Source organism: Podarcis filfolensis (genome assembly GCF_964270895.1).
Source record: "Podarcis filfolensis genome assembly, chromosome: 8".
NCBI classification, from domain to species: Eukaryota; Metazoa; Chordata; class Lepidosauria; order Squamata; family Lacertidae; genus Podarcis; species Podarcis filfolensis.
In genome coordinates this window covers 65,899,585-65,917,013 of record NC_139611.1, presented here as the reverse complement: position 1 = coordinate 65,917,013, position 17,429 = coordinate 65,899,585, and the positions used below count along the sequence as shown (strand labels likewise).

General features: G+C 43.6%; 1 protein-coding gene across 8 annotated transcripts in view; it reads left to right on the top strand.

The window, feature by feature from the left end:
* The first annotated feature begins 195 nt into the window (after positions 1-195).
* The window catches only part of SYTL1 (synaptotagmin like 1), a 43,975-nt gene continuing 26,741 nt past the window's right edge, over positions 196-17,429 (top strand). For 2 of the 8 annotated variants that reach the window (XM_083627404.1, XM_083627399.1), the window contains exons 1-2: positions 10,961-11,219; positions 11,396-11,443. The gene's annotated coding sequence lies outside the window, so the exon portion shown is untranslated. Of the gene's footprint in view, positions 320-8,482; positions 8,683-10,782; positions 11,220-11,395; positions 11,444-13,560; positions 13,592-17,429 lie in introns of those variants that run through there. The other 6 variants (XM_083627400.1, XM_083627405.1, XM_083627401.1 and 3 more) reach the window with 6 other exon arrangements.

Sequence of the window (17,429 nt, the reverse complement as noted above, 5' to 3'; positions counted from 1 at the left end):
GGAACCGAACTTTTTACAGATTCATGAAGACTGCACCTTTCAGGGTATTAAAATTTTTCTATTTAATCAACGGCGACACAACGCATGCGTAATAGCGAAGTGGGGGAAGAGGGAGGGAGGGGATGGATGCAGAGGAGCTGTGATTAGTTGAACTCCAAGGTGGTGCCGAGTTGAAAGAGAAGGAGATTCTAAGAAAAGAGACTCCGACGCCGTTCTGACAACAAGGGCTCCCTCTATCGAGTGAAATGGCGAATAGCCACTCGTGGGGAACGGAGGCCGAAAAAGGAGCCACCGTTATTTATTTTAATAAATATAGTTTGTATGTGCCCAAGGACGAATGAAAGTCTATCTTGTATTTTTGCTTCACCTTCATATTTTAAATGATCTTAGAGTGGCTGTCTTATTCCAAAATAATTTTAGAAATACACTTGAAAGAGAAACAAAATAAAATAAATAAAATAAAATAAAATAATTCCTTCCAGTAGCACCTTAGAGACCAACTAAGTTAGTTATTGGAATGAGCTTTCGTGTGCATGCACACTTCTTCAGATAAGCTCATTCCAATAACTAACTTAAGGTGCTACTGGAAGGATTTTTTTTATTTTATTTATTTTGTTTTGTTTTGACTACGGCAGACCAACACGGCTACCTACATGTAACTAGAACTTGAAAGAGAAGTTGCAGAATTACAACTCCTTACCAGACTAAAAACTATGGAGAGACCTGGTCTGAATAGAGATAATGGGGGTAGGCCAAGGGTTCGAGAATGGTATAGGTGCAATATATTCTGAACAGAAAGCAAAATTAATTGTAAATAACGTGGTTACAGAAGAGTTCAAGATTGAAAAAGGGACACGTCAGGGGTGCCCTATCTCCCCACTACTTTTTATATCGGTCCTGGAGGTTTTGCTTAATATGATTAGGAGGGACCAGTTGGTTAAAGGGATTCAGGTCGGAGCTAAACAATACAAATTGAGAGCATTTGCAGATGACTTAGTACTAACACTGCAAGAGCCAGAAGCTAGTACGAAAAGAGTTTTGGAAATAATCCAAGAGTTTGGTCAATTGGCAGGATTTAAATTGAATAAGTTAAAGACAAAGGTATTAGAGAAAAATTTAACACAGACTGAAAAAGAAAGGTTTCAGAATGAGACAGGGTTGACCGTGGTTAAAAAAGTGAAATATTTGGGTATAAACATGACAGCTAAGAATGTGAACCTATTTAAAGATAATTATGAAAAAACTTGGACAGAAGTGAAAAAAGATTTGGAGATTTGGTCAAACTTAAAGCTTTCCTTGTTAGGTCGAATCGCAGTTATAAAAATGAATGTATTGCCAAGAATGTTGTTTTTGTTTCAAGCATTGCAAATAATGGAAAAAATGGACTGTTTCAAGAAGTGGCAAAAAGATATATCTAAATTTGTCTGGCAGGGCAAGAGGCCCAGAATTAAATTTAAGATACTAACGGACTCAAAGGAAAGAGGGGGGTTTGCCCTGCCAGACTTTAAACTTTACTATGAAGCGGCAGCTTTCTGCTGGCTGAAAGAATGGCTACTTCTTGAAAACACAGACATTTTGGATTTGGAAGGTTTTAATAATATTTTTGGGTGGCATGCATATTTGTGGTATGACAAGGTTAAAGCACACAAAAGTTTTAAAAACCATATTGTCAGAAAAGCACTATTAAATGTTTGGATTAGATATAAAGATCTGCTGGAAAATAAAACTCCAAGGTGGTTGTCGCCAATGGAAGCTAAGGCAGTTAAAAAGTTAAACATGGAGTCGAAGTGGCCAAGATACTGGGAAATTTTGGAAAAGGAAGGGGACAAATTGAGATTGCAGAGTTTTGAGAAATTAAAAGGGAAGGTGAGAGATTGGCTGCATTATCATCAAATAAATGAAGTGTATAAATTGGACAGTAAAATTGGCTTCCAGGTGGAAAAATCAAAATTGGAGACAGAATTGTTAGAACCCAGTACTAAGAATTTGTCAAAAATGTACAACTTGCTGCTGAAATGGAATACACAAGACGAAACGGTTAAATCAGCTATGATTAAATGGGCTCAGGACATTGGTCATAATATTTTGTTTGCTGATTGGGAAAAGTTGTGGACCACCGGGATGAAATTTACGGCATGTAATGCTCTAAGAGAAAACATTATGAAAATGATATATAGGTGGTACACAACCCCAGTCAAGCTTGCAAAGATTTACCACTTGCCTGATAATAAATGTTGGAAATGTAAAGAAAAGGAGGGTACATTCTTTCACCTTTGGTGGACGTGCCCGAAGATTAAGGCATTCTGGGAAATGATCTATAATGAACTTAAAAAGGTATTTAAATATACTTTCCCCAAGAAACCAGAGGCCTTTCTCTTGGGCATTGTCGGACAGGGGGTGTTAAAGATGGATATAACCTTCTTTTTGTACGCTACAACAGCAGCTAGAATACTTATTGCGAAGTACTGGAAGACACAAGAACTACCCACACTGGAAGAATGGCAGATGAAGGTGATAGACTACATGGGCCTGGCAGAAATGACGAGCAGAATCCGAAACCAGGGAAGAGAAGCAGCGCAAGAAGAATGGAAAAAGTTTAAGGACTATTTAAAGAAATATTATAAAATTAACGAAAGTTAGAATGATGTTGGACTGGAAAGTAAACGGTTACTATTAGCAAGGGTTAAGACAAGGAGAATAAGGAAGATTAGATTAAATTTAAATTAAAATAAGGGAAGATTTGCTGAGTAATTGATAAGAATTTGGAATACAGAAAAGGGAGGCACGAGGAAGTCGGGGAAGAAAGGTATAAGAAATTAAGATATAAAATGGTACATGTGTTTTTTTTTTGTTTTTTTTTTCGTTTTTGTCTGTTTATGTATTTGTTATATGTCTGTTATTGTTATAAAACCTTGAATAAAAAAGTATTAAAAAAAAATAGAGATAATGGATTCATGTCCCATTATACATACTAAAACTAATTTTGGTCATCTATCCTTTAAAAATCCTTTGCCCTTCCCTGTGGAACCAACTGCCATAACAGTCATCAACAGTTAAAAGGTTGAAGCGATCTCTGCTTCAGAGTATCTGATGAAGTGTGTATTACACACGAAAGCTCATACCTTGAAAGCTTATATTTAGTTGATCTTTAAGATGCCACTGGAATTATTACTTTGTTCAGTTTGTTATTTATTATGACTACAACAGATCAACACGACTATCCACCTGAATCTATATTTTAAATGAGTTCATCTATTCAATTTTTTAAAAAAATCACATCAGCTTAAAAAAAAATTATCGTTTGACCAAAACTACGTGCTTAAGATCCAATAATAATAATAATAAGCATGGCAGAAAACTGGAAAGTGTTTGGGATAGATGCTTGGAGCTGTGCATGGCTTTATATATTATCACTTGCAACATAAGAAAAGCTCTGCTTGACTGCCCTGTAACCAGCCTAAAAAGTTCAGGGTGGGGACACCCAGCAAGCAGTTTGGGGCATCGTATCCCCCTGTACATATTAATGCTTTACTTTGTATTCATTAAGGCTATGCTGGTGATAATGATAATTAAAGGTTCATTTGTCATCTGTTCTTCAATTGTACTCTGATCAATTGCCTCACAAAGTGGCAATGGAACTTCCAGCTGGTATACATTACACAACTGATAGCTAAATTTGCACTGGCAGATCAGAAGATGTGTTCTAGACATACTGAAAATTATGATGTATTATAACATTTTTTTTCATAATATTTTATTGAGTTGGCCAAACATCATCTGCTAGACACCAGGACTTAAATACCTGTTTGTGGGAATTTGCAGTTGCTCCAACTTCCTGTGGCTACAGCAACTGTGCCTTAAGGAACTGATGCACCTGCTCCCTGTATCAATGAATGCTATAAACTAGAAACCTTTGGACTACTATCTGATTTTGTGGAGAGCCGGGACAGACGGCCAGGTAGCTGTGGAAGTCCCACACCCCACACACCCCATCAGGAAGCTGTCTCCAAATCACTTCCTCCTTCAGGATCCCCAGTTGATTTTCTGCCTTGTGGAAGCAGACAGAGTTTTTAGGGGCTCCCGCATGGGTACAATAGCTATGATGATGATGATGATGATGATGATGATGATGATGATGATGATGTTATTGTTGACTGCCCTTTCTCCTCCACAAGGCAACAAGGTGAAATTGTTGCTCATTTTCCCACTTTGGTCAGGAATAGTATTTCCTCCAACAGCAAATAGGTAGTACTACAGGGTCCCTGATCCAGATCACAGTGGGGGTCCTTCTGGAGTGCAGGAAACCAGGGAAGACCAAGCCCAAGGAGAAGGCCAAGAATATTCACCAGCCACATTCCTCTTTCTGTGACATGACAGCAAACAAAAAAGTTCATTATGGAGTCTGACTGGTGAAAGGGTCAGGTTCTGAAGCACACTACCTTTCTGCCCCAAGCACCACTGCCCAGAGAAGAAAATGGCTCATTTAGTGCAATAATTGGCTATCCGTGAGCCAATGGATAGGACAGCTGCTCCTGTTTTTCAGTTCACAGTAACTGTGACAGGAGGTCTTTGGATCAGCTGACTACCACAAACTGCTGCATTTGCTGCCCGAGTGAATGTATAACAGCCCCTTGGCAGAGTCTGCCGCAGCTGTGGTAAGGATAAATAACCTGCTTTTGCACTTCCTTCTCCCCATTGTAATATCTAACGGTTTCTGTATTCTGTAGTTCAGTGGAAGGAGAGAAAATAAAAACCCCAAATGATGCTGGCCGCATAATTCTCTCACACACAAACACATCATCTTGAAAAATGCTAGCTTTAATTTAGGATTCATTCTCCATTCTCCCTCTACCATTCCATTTTCTATTTTCAACTTGGAGCCAACAATTTTTGGTTGTTGGGCCAACTCTTCACTGGGCTGTCCCTTCTCGTGGGAGAGTGAGTTTTAACTGTTACAGGCCAAAGAGAGGCTGGGACCAGGTTCTCTGGGTCTACATGTTTCTCAGATAAGCCCCTTAAGTAAACTTTTTGCATATTAAGAGGCTTGACAGGAGATATCTGACAGGCTGGCTGACAGGCTATCTGTCAGGCTATCTGTCCGGATATCTGACGGGCTATCTGTCCGGAGATGTTGCCTCCAATGCCGCTTGCATTCCCCATCATTCTGCACTGGCACCCCACGTTGGACGGCGCTGGGAGCATGTGCCGACAGTGGAAAAGCCAGCAAAGGAACCCACAGCTTGGTAGACACAACAGGATGCGTCGCACAGTGCCCACAACGTTACACGGCGCTCCGGGTGCTGCGCACGCAGCCGAAACAGTTAACTGTCATGCGGGGGGGGAGGCAGCGGGCAGACAGCACGGCGACTGTGCGTGCTGCCCAACATTTTGTCCCCCCCCACCACAGAACCTGCACCCCCTTCATACGCCCCTGTGCGTGGGATGCTGGCACCCCTTTTGATTGGTGCTGTGAGTCCCTGCGAGTCCCTAAAGGTTCTAAAGGTACTGTATTTTTTGCTCTATAAGACTCACTTTTTCCCTCCTAAAAAGTGAGGGGAAATGTGTGTGCGTCTTATGGAGCGAATGGAGGCTGCACAGCTATCCCAGAAGCCAGAATAGCAAGAGGGGTCGCTGCTTTCACTGCACAGCGATCCCTCTTGTTGTTCTGGCTTCTGAGATTCAGAATATTTTTTTTCTTGTTTTCCTCCTCCTAAAACTAGGTGCGTCTTGTGGTCTGGTGCGTCCTATAGAGTGAAAAATACGGTAAACAACTATTTCCTAAAAAAAAGTCAACAACTTTGGGGATCCCCCCCTAAAAAAGGTCAACAACTCTGGGCAACCTAGGGGCGCTGGGTGGATCTTTGCACCCTGGTGCCGCATATGCTTAAGACAGTACTGTGAATGAGCTCAGTAGAAGGCAGTTCTCTCCTGTTCTGCTTAGAGTGTCTCCTTCTTTCCTCTTTACAGACTTTAGTTTCAAGGATGGGACTGGGGCAATGACAAGAAGATCGTTGCCTCCACTTGGGTTGACGGTGTGCTATAAGACTGGTCTCCTCATACTGCAGGGTCTTCCATTTTACAGCGTGTACATTCTAGAAGGGGAGGGGAGGGAAAGGGCCCTGCTGCAGGAATTCCTTTCCTCTTCTTAGATGGCTTTTTTGAGGGACAGGCAAGGACAGTGCCATCCTGTTTCATCACCCGATATGAAATGGGAAGGTGCCGCCCCAACTCACCACCACCCAAGCCTCCCTTTTTACACACATAGGTACCGCATTTTTTGCCCTATAGGATGCACTTTTTCCCCTCCAAAAATGAAGGGGAAATGTGTGTGCGTCCTATGGGGCGAATGCAGACTTTCGCTGAAGCCTGGAGAGTGCGAGGGGTCGGTGCGCACCGATCCCTCTCGCTCTCCAGGCTTCAGGAAAGCCCCAGCGCCAGCCCCACAAGCTCGGGGGACAGCAGGGAGGCAGAATGTCGCCACCCCACTGTCTCCCAATGTGGTTTGGAAGCTGATGGCGGGGAGACGCGTGCTTCTCCCTGCTGCCAGCCCCGCAAGCTCAGGGGACAGCGGGGAGGCGCAGCGCACCTTCCTGCTGTCCCCGGACCTGGTCTGAAGGCTGGCGGCGGGGAGAAGAGCGCTTCTCCCCGCCGCCAGCCCCGCAAGCGCCTGGGGGGGAAATAATTTTTTTTTATTTATTTCCCCCCCAAAAAAAACAGGTGTGTCCTATGGGCCGGTGCGTCCTATGGGGCAAAAAATACGGTAATAATTTTATTTGATTTTACAAATATAGGATTATAACAATCCAAATTACATATCCCTATTTAGAGATTTCTCCAAATCGCTGGACTTCCCACCTTCCCCTCCATGGATCCTATTGTCCACCTTCTCAACTGCATATTATTTCATAGTCCATATTTTACATCTTTCCATATTATCCATAATATTCGCTACATTACAAGTGTTATTAAAATCCTGCTAAGGTTTTCATCTGCTTACAGTGGTCTCCTAGATAAATTATAATTGTTTCCCATTCTTCGTTGAAGTTTTGGTCTTCTTGGTTCCTGAGCCTTCCGGTCAGTTTTGTCATTTTGGCATAGTCCAACAGCTTGGTTTGCCATTCCTCTCTGGTAGGGACTTTGTCTTCTTTCCATCTCTGGGCTAGTAGCGTCTGCGTTGCTGTTGTCACATACATGAAAAGTCTTTTCTGTTCCTTTGGAATGCTGGTACCTACAATTCCTAATAAAAGGCTTCTGCGTTTGTTTGTTTGTTTGTTTGTTTGTTTGTTTGTTTGTTTTTACAAAAGTTATTTTAAACATTTTTTTCAATTCATTATTTTGGTATTTCTTAGAACGGCCAGCTGGCAGGGAAAAAGTTCAGGGCTAGGAGGTGCCTGGAGGAGCTGGTCCTGGAGCAGAGTGGATGGAATGAGCCCTGCTTCCTATCTCTCCCATTCAGGCAGCCTGATGGAATTACCAGGGAATAAGTTCCATTGCAAGAAAGCAAAGTGGCTGTCCAACGAGGCCTTACAAATAGCGGGGGAGAGAAGGCAAGCAAAATGCGAGGGAGATAGTGAAAGATACAGGAAACTGAATGCAGATTTCCAAAGAATAGCAAGGAGAGACAAGAAGGCCTTCTTAAACGAGCAATGCAAAGAAATAGAGGAAAACAACAGAATGGGAAGAACCAGAGATCTGTTCAAGAAAATCGGAAATATGAAAGGAACATTTCGTACAAAGATTACCATAATTGCACCAGAGTCGTGGAAAGAGGCGTATATTACACTTATACCGAAAATAAGTGGCATTAGCAACAAAGTTAAAAAGAATATGCAAAAATGAATTGATAATGGATGAAAATATAGAGTTATAATATGTTAAGATATAGAGTTAAGATAAATGAAAGAGGGTAAGGATTTGCTGATTTGATTATTTAAATGGGAATACAAAAAGGGGAGGTGTGAGGAGGCCAAGGAAACAAGCAAATGAGTTTAAAGTTACAAAAAATGGATTTGTTTTTAATTCTTTTTTATCTATATGTTTTATGTATTTCGTATTTTTATTCTTTTTTCTTTTTTATGTATGCTCTCGTTTTTGTATCTTTTTCTTTCTATATGACTTTTTTCTATTTTGTAAACCTATGTTTTTGTAAAACCTCAATAAATATCTTTTAAAACAAACAAACAAACAAACAAACAAACCATCGACCTTCTGATCAGCAAGTCCTAGGCTCTGTGGTTTAACCCACAGTGCCACCCGCGTCCCCAACATGCAGAATACTGCGCAGTTAAGTAGCTACTGAGTGTTAAAAATGCAGCTTGTGGCCTTCCCTTTGCATACTGCCCAGCTCCCCAAACTCGACACTTTGAAAATTTAGCACAATTCCACTTTGTTTGAAGCTCCAGGCAACCTCAGCTGCCCCCTCTAGGTGATAGAGGATGCCCTACGAAGGTGACTAAACACTGTAACTTCTCATTACCCACAGAACAGTTCAAGGCTTCCCTCTAGTGGCTAGAAATTGTCAAAAGGCATGTTTTGATGTGATTCAATGCAGAGGTGAACAGCCTTCCAGCTGGCAAGATCAACTTTGTTTTCTACCACACACCCATAACTGGAGCCAGGTACAAAAGGCACGCACTTAAAGATTTTGGAGGCTGGGAATTTGTCTCGAGTAATGGAACTGAGGTGAGTTCACAGTCCTTCCATCCAAATATCTGTTCCTGATCAGCTCCTTCCTCCCAGCTTTACTCATTTTAGCAGTATAATTTCAGGGGGAAGTTGTTTTGTTGTTGCCACAGCATATCACCCAGAGATCTACCAGTAGTTCCCGATCTATTTTGTTCCTGCCCCTGTGATGTAGCCCAAGTTCCTACATATTTTGGATATTTCTTGGCTGGGGGCCCTTGACAGTGTCTTCCTCAGGGGTCAGCAAACTTTTCCAGCAGGGGGCCAGTCCACTGTCCCTCAGACCTTGTGGGGGCTGGAGTATATCTTTTTTGGGGGGGATGAATGAATTCCTATGCCCCAAAAATAAGCCAGAGATGCATTTTAAACAAAAGCACACATTCTACTCATGTAAAAACACGCTGGTTCCCGGACTGCCCCTGGGCTGGATTGAGAAGGCAATTGGGCTGGATCCGGCCCCCGGGCCTTAGTTTGCCTACCCATGCTCTTGCTCCTAAGGAAAGCATTGGGCTGAACACAATGCAATGCTTTCTCATAGAGGAGGTGCGGATCTGTGACTTGGGTAGTCCAAACCATCGGGTAGTCTGACCATCAGTTCCTTATGTGAAATTGTCAGGCTTGAATGAGGCCGACAGAATAGGTTGCAATGCCAGCTTGGCTCTGTGGGTTTGTGTGTGGTGCTTTCAACAGTTACTCTGGTTTGCAAAGTGGTTCACAGGCCCCTGAAGTCTGGCAAACACTGGTGTTAGTGGTTAGAGTGCTGGACTTGGAATCTCATATTCAAATCTTTGCTGAGCTACAAAGGTCACTGGGTCACCTTGGGCCACTCACATGTCCCCAATTTAACCTACTTTGCAGGGTAGGATAAAATAAGGTGACTATTGAGTCTGCCACTCTTGAGCTCCTCAGAGGAAATGTGAGAGGTGATTGTGTTGAGAGATAAAGGGTGTGGAGAATATTCTGGCCCCTCACTCTGAGAATTTACACCTTCCTCTGAGAGTTGGAGAAGATTAAAATCTTGTAACCACAGGCTAGTTGCTGTGAGATCCAGCTGTCTTCTCTATGCCCAAATGGGGCTGAGGCAGGAACTCAGTTCCTCTCACATTTTAAAGTGAACCCTACCTAATTCACACATCCCAAAACAAGAATTGAATAAAAATGCATCTATCTTTAGAAATTCTCCAGTTCTCCAACTAAAACATGTATATTAGGGGAAAGAATATTGGCGAGAACTATGCACAAAAATGCATCTAGGGAAATCTGCTTGGGGAAAAAAGTGCATAGGGAAAATTTGCAATAAAATGCTAACAGATTTTCATGAGGACCTTAAAAAACACACTCACACATTGCAAAAATATGTATAGCAAAAATAGTGCTCCATCAGTGTTAGATTGATTTGATAAACATGAACTATCAGAGTGTCAAATTTAACATAATACAGTAGATAATAAACAATTGTCCAAGTTCTTATTTGTTCATCAACCATCAGGACAATATTCAACCACATAGTGCCTTTGCTTTATTGTAAATATGCAGACTGCATATAGATTACATATATGTTTGCGATAATCAACATTTGTAAATAAAATTTTGTTATAAATATGAAAAAAATCACAAACTGGTGTAGACATGCGGCAAACTGAGCTGAAGAATGGGAGCATAAGAAACTGAAGTTGAGAGATTGGATCATCTGTCGGTGTCTCTTGGCTTTTAATTTTTCCAATTTGAATTTATGTTCCCCACATTTCCACATCAACTTGCAATTATTATTATTTTTAAAGGTCCTCATGAAAACCCAGCAGCATTTTAGTGTGAATTTCTCCTGATATGCATATTTTTCTATGCAACTTTGCCAAATGTATGCACTTTTACAAAGCAATTTCCCCTAATAGAGCTTTATGTTATTTTCACTAATATACATCAATATGCACACTTTACCTTAGTATATGCATTTTTGTACGCATTACTCGGCTAGCGAATGGCAATGCAAAAAGCAGGTTTTGAAGATGGCTTCTGCTCATGTATTGTTTTGGAAAATGTGAATTAGACCTGTTCACTTTTACATGTGGACTGGATCAAATTCCTTCCCCTCCTTATGAGTTCCAAGCCACTTTTTGCATGGACACCCGACCCACCAGCTCAGCTCCTTAGACATCTCCAAATGTCAGTCTTCAGAGGCTCGATCCTTGCAGTCCACTCCGGCCCAGGTAGCAGCTTTGGTTCCAGGCCCGGCTTTCCCGCAAGCTTTGTGGGTAGGTGTTTCCTCCTCTCTCTCTCTCTCTCTCTCTCCCCCCGCTTGACTCAGCCTTAGCTCTCCTGCTAGGGCTGTTTCTGAGCTGCATTGAGAAAGTACAAGGCAGGCAGAGGAGGAAGAGGAAAGTGGGGATGACTCAAGAGAGCAAACTTCTGCTTTGCTCGAGAAAGAGCCGGGGAGGCTCCTCCAGGATCCTTCTGCTGCCACAGTGACACTCAGTCGCGCACACCCCACCTTCCTGTGGCCGGCTGGGTCTTGCAGGGTAGGAACCCCACCTGGGCAGGTAACTTCCTCCTTCTCCTTTCCTGTTGGCAAACGCTTCGGGCGTGAGACTCAGGAGTCCCACCTTTGCAGGAGCATATGGGAGAGCTGAGACAGGATCCGGGAGGGAAGGAACTGTGTAATACGCTGCGGAGTTGGTTTGGCTCTCAAGTTTCTGCTTGTCTCTCCGTCTCCCAGATCCTGTTCAGCTGCGAATACCTGTTTGGGGAGTGCCTGGAGGGAAGCGTACGTATATTTGTGTGTGATGGCCGCTTGCCCATGCTGGTTGCCCGAGAGCTACAGTATACATATGCTTTGCCCGCGGTGCAATTTCAGTCATTTTAGGCTTGGATTTAATGGGGGCTTTTTTCTTTTTCTTTTTTGGAAAGGTGGGCCCCCCTTGTTACTTTACTTCACTGGTTTCAAAATGGGATGAGCCAGCGTTCTTGTGTTTCCGGGAGCCCCCCCTGCTCACTCTGCATGCTGTGGGACCCTTTTGCCACAAAATCCTGCCCTACCCTGCCCTGTTCTCCTGTTTTGATACCACTCAAAGGCGCCACACTTCCCCCTTTGCATGGAGCACCCAAGAAGATTGGCAGGGCAGGGGGTGTTTGTGTGAAAGAACGGTTGGTTTGCAGACCCAGCTCCCAAGTGATGGAGTCCCACTGAGAGAGGGGTCTCCTAAGGGGGTCCCCAGGCACCTCAGAGGTAGTGGTTCTGCCAGGGTGGGACTGTGGGGCAAAAGTGTAGAGCCCCCACCTGAGCAGGAGCAGGAGAGTCTCCAATCACAGCAGGGCCAATTTTACAATTTTAGTCTCTGAAGTCAAGGGGAAGGTATAGCTCAGTGGTGCAGCGCCTGCCTTGCATGCAGAAGGTCTTGGGACTCCCGGTCTGAAATCCTCAAGAGCAGCTGTCTGCCAGTGCAGAGAGTACTGAGCTAAATGGACTGTTGGACTGACTCAGTGTAAGGCAGCTTCCTGCGTTCCTATGTAACCATTTTGAAGTAAGTGAAGGAATGCACATTACTATTTAAAGCTCCCCGGCCCCAGCCAGGAGACCATTGGCTCTAGAGTCTAAAATTACCAAAATGCACTGCTGTCCCAGAGGTGGCACATGCGCGACCCCAATAAAAACAGCAAAGGCAGTGAACTGGCAAGTCGGTAGGCCGTCCATCCCTTTGCATGCAAGATCCCTGTGCTTTTAGCAGCTGGCAAAAACGGGAGCGTTTTGTTCAGCTTGCGGGAGCATTTTGTTCAGCTTGCGTTTTCATGCAAAGCTACCTGATTTGCAATTCCTGAGCGAAGGCATAGCTGTCCTTCAAAATGCATACTTCTCTGAATTTTTGTAGAGCAGTTTGCCAAACCAAAAAATGCAGAGATTGGTGAAAATGATGTACGAAACAGCTCTGCATTAGAGGGAAAGGTTAGCAAAAAGCTTATATTAGATAAAATTGGGCACCAAACTGCATATTTTAGGCGAAATTGATGTGAAAATGCATATGGATTTTGTGCAGATTTTTGTGGGGGAAATGGCCAATTGGTACAGAAACAGAATGAACTGAACTTGAGGTTGGTAAAATGAGAGCATGAAAGAATCCAAATTTGACAGATTCACGTATCCCTAGACGGGAATCAAACATGGAGTGGTGTTGCCTGTCATCACCCCCTTTGCTCTGAAACAAGTTGCTCCTGGACAGTAATGTTTTTGCCTCACAAAATGTGCAACTGCTTGACCAGGTTCCATGAGCTGTTAAAAACGGTGACTGTAGTGTCCCACCCCAGAGTTGGGTGCAGATAGATAAAGGAAAGTGCAATGGGGTCAAACAGCACTAGGTTCCTTCTCCTTAGGTTAGTGAGAATTTGGATTGACGTGAGCTGTCTTAAAGCAACAACTGACTGCTCGTATTTGGGAAGAATGTTCTCCTTTTAATATTTTTCTTGTCTTGTTCCCTGTTTGATAGCCTCAGAAACTAAACAAGGGCACCCTTATCTTGCAGTCCCTCCAATTAAGACTGGCCTTTATCTGTTAATCAACTAATTGTTTAATTGATTAATCCAATTAAAGTTGGCAACATACCCTGAGCTCATTTGTATGGGGTGTGTGCTGTATATAAATGCATATATGGCTGAGGGTGTTCTCTGTTTGGCTAAGGTGTACCTGTGTGTCCAGCAGGTGGAGTTTTGTAGGTGCTTTTAGTGTGTCATGGGGCTATTTGCAAAAGTTTGATCAGCTTGTGCATCTGGTTGTTTTTGTTTCTGCTGTGCTCTTCTGTATTCTGTGCACTGTATACTGCTTATTTTCCTGTATCCCGCCCACAATAGTGGCTGAGCACCTCTCTCATGTTTCCATCGGAGACAGAAAAAGAACCGCAACCTGAACATATTTAGGAGTGTGGTAAGACGTCAGCCGCATTGGTTCCTTGTGTGAGGAGGAGGCATGTTTGTTTGTGTCTGTAAAGGTCCTAGTTCTTCAGAAGAACTCTGGTCCTTGAGTTTGTTTCTGGCAATTTCCTCAAGACAGTAGTCATCTTTGCCTTCAAGGGATGCTTATGGGACCACGATCGTTTGAGACTGAGGGAGCCTGCCTAGCTCAGTTAGTTAGAGCGTGGTGCTGCTAACGCCAAAGTTGCAGGTTCGATTCCCCGTATGAGACAACTGCATATTCCTGCATTGCAGGGGGTCAGACTAGGTGATCTGCAGGGCCCCTTCCAACTTTACGATTTTATAATCTCCCACACTTCCGCTTGTCGTGTGATGAGTAAGCATGGGTCTGAGAGCTTTCCTGTCAATATTTCTAGGCTTGGGTCCTAGCAGTTTTCCGTTTGCCCTGCCACTTTCCTCAGAAAAACCTGATTGACATTTGCTCTGATTTCACAGTAAGCAGTGGGATTCCCCGGAAGGGAAGTGGCAGGGCAAACGGAAGTCTGGATGAGCCCTAATATTTGTTGATTGTCTGGGACTGCAGTGGTACCTCTGGTTATGAATTTAATTCATTCCGGAGGTCCGTTCTTAACCTGAAACCGTTCTAAACCTGAGGTACCACTTTGGCTAATGGGGCCTCCTACTGCCGCTGCGCTGCCAGCACACAATTTCTGTTCTCATCCTGAGGTAAAGTTCTTAACCCGAGGTACTGCTTCCGGGTTAGCGGAGTCTGTAACCTGAAGTGTTTGTAACCTGAGGTGCTTGTAACCCAAGGTACCACTGTACTGGTTGCTGAATTGTAACACTTGGACTGCAGGTGTTTTATAAACCTAAAAGCATGTATGTACCCTGGAGTTGTTGGTTTCTTCCCGAACAGTAATGACTTCAGTCACTGTGAAATTTGGAGCACTGCTTTTAACTACCTCAGTGTTTCTCAAACTTGGGACCCTAGCTGTTGTTGGACTACAACTCCCACCATCCCTAGCTAGCAGAACTGGTTGTCAGGAGTGATGGGAGTTGTAGTCCAACAACAGCTGGGGGGCAGGACCCAAGTTTTTTTTAAAAAATGAGGTAGTTAAAAGCAATGCTCCAAAACATGTTTGGCCAGGCCACATTCACACCATACATTTAAAGCACTAGGATACCACTTTAAACAGTCATGGCTTCCTGAAAAGAATCCTGGGAGTTGTAGTTTGTTAAGGGTGCTGAGAGTTGTTAGGAGGCCCATATTCCCTTCACAGAACTACAATTCCCATAGTTCACTGTGAAGTTGATTGGGAATTGTAGCCATGACTGTTTAAAGTGGTATCACATTGATTTAAATGTCATATTATATAGAATGATGATGCCTTTCTAGCATAACAGCTTCTTGTTTCTAAATCACATGGCAAGATCCAGGCCTTGTCTAAGCTGGTTCTTTCTTGGTTGTCTGAACACAAAAATGCTGAGCTGCTGCCTTTCATCTCTTACTTAAGTGCCTATCAAGATATGAAATGTTACTTTAAGGTGTTTGAATTCTTTAAAAAAATATTTGCAAAGGTAACAAAAACAAGAAAAGAAATGTGTTTGAGTTGCAGCAATCCCAGAATACATACAAACATATCCCGTTAAGGAGCTGGGACCGAGCAACGGGAGCTCACCCCGTCGCAAGCTGTCTGCAGACAAACGCCAGATCCCTCGGCCTATAGAAAAAGATGAGCGCTGCAACCCCAGAGTCGTCCGCGACTGGACCTAACGGTCAGGGGTACCTTTACCTTTTTATCCAGTTAAGATTTAAGGTAACACCCACCTATTGAGCTGGGGGGGGGGGCTTTAGGCCTAATCTGCACTATGCTTTTAAAGCAGTATTATGCCACTTTAAAACACCCATAGCTCCCCCCCCCAATAATCCTGTGAACTGTCATTTGTTAAGGGTGCTGCAAGTTGTTAGTAGACCTCTGTTCCCCTCACAGGGCTACAATCAGGGGTGCCTAGTGACAGTGCCCCCCCAATCACTTTACCACACACCTTTGTGCCAGAAGGATGGAAACATCTGCATTTGATCTCACTTCAACAGCAGCGGTTTGTCACCATACACTTAAACTATACATCATAAACCCCATCATAGGATAGACTTCAGTGTATACAGCCTATTAATCACTCCTGAGTTTTTATGAAAGGAAACTTGATGAGCCATTGTAGCATAGTGGTTAGAGTGCAGGATTAGGACCAGGGAGACCAGGGTTCAAATCCTCCACTTGGCCATTGTTATAAGAAAAAACTGCTCCTTTTCCCTTATGGGGTACCCAAGAGCCCATATAGAGTCCTTTTGTAGGTTTAAGGCAGGATTTGTGAGCGAAGAGACAATGGGGAGGGTTTTCCCATTTCCTCCCTCCTTGCAGAGAAACATTTGAGGTCAATTTGGGAGAGACAAAATGGTTTCAGGACTTTTTTCCTGTACTGTTTCAGACATGCGGTTTATATATTTATATATGTGTTTGCTTGGTACATTTATTTTATATCAGGCTAAAATGCTGACAAATTTTCATGGGGATTTAAAATAAATAAATGAATATATTGCTGAAGAAATGTGGCGAGTTGGATTTAGGATTGGAAAGACAAGAAACTGCAAGAACTATTCATGCTGCCATTTAAAAGATAAGTTGAGTTTAATGAGCAAAACAGATGCCTGGTGTGATTTTATTTCTTTAAAAGAAGAAAATAGCTTAAGGCTTAAGAGTGGTTCGGAGAGGCTTACAAATCATCAAGCAATCAATAAATGAGAGTCTCTGCCCTCAGGTTTGCAATTTAAAAAAGACACAGCACTGAAGGAAAATGGTTTGGGAGAAAAGAGAGGGTGGCGGCGAAGCAAAGTTATCAGTTGCAAGTTGTTCTAATGAACAGCTAGAGTGAAGCAATTCAGGGAAGGAGGCACAAAAGGTGCAAGACTCTTAGCTGTGCCCATAAGGTGGCCCTGCTGCATCCCTTTCCCTCCTTCCTCTGCTGCACCCTGATGAAATGGCTGCTGCCAGGTTTGGGCTGAATATGATTCAGATGGATTGGGGAGGACAAGTCGAGACCTGCTGCAAGCTGCACACTCCTGAAGGGAGTGGGGAGAAGATCAAGGGAGAGAAGGGTTGGATCTCTTTTGCAGGTGGCTGGGGATGATGCCTGCAAAACAGCCTGACAGCCGCCAATCTGCCTGTGGGGCACTTGTTAACACAGGTTGGCGGGGGAGGGAAATGGGGAATTCCTTCTTCCTGTCCCAGGGGAATGAGTCCCTCAGGGTGGAAAGCAGGCTGAGCTGGGCTGGTTCAGAGTTGAATGTTGATTTTCTGGGAAGAGCGCTAGGCAAATCCCGGGCTGGATCTCTGGGTTGGAGTAGAGACCCGTTTCCTTGTTCCTTGGCGGAGCAAGGCACTCCTCCATCCTCAAAACAGTGGGCAGGCCTGCCTGCCTTTCTTGGGGACGAGGCACATCCCATTCCACAAGCCAAGCTGTTTACTCAAAATACCATTATGCAAAGTAAGGCATTTATGACCACAAACTATTTGCAGAAACGTTTGCGTGCCTTTATTGTAGATGGAAGTGTCTGAAACGTGTTGGGTTGTGTGTGGATATGGTGGCCTATGAGTTGCAGGGGCAGAGAGAAAAGCAGTTGAAGGAGCTGTGTGAGTTTAGCCCACAGTGTGTATTTTAACAAAGGGGTTGGGAGCCTCTGGCCTGGGGCTGAATGTGGCCCTCTAGGACTGTCTATCTGGCCCTCAGGACTCTCTCCAGGCCCTACTGGCCCTACTCTGTGCCCTCCTTGAGTTCTTTTGCCTGGCTGACTT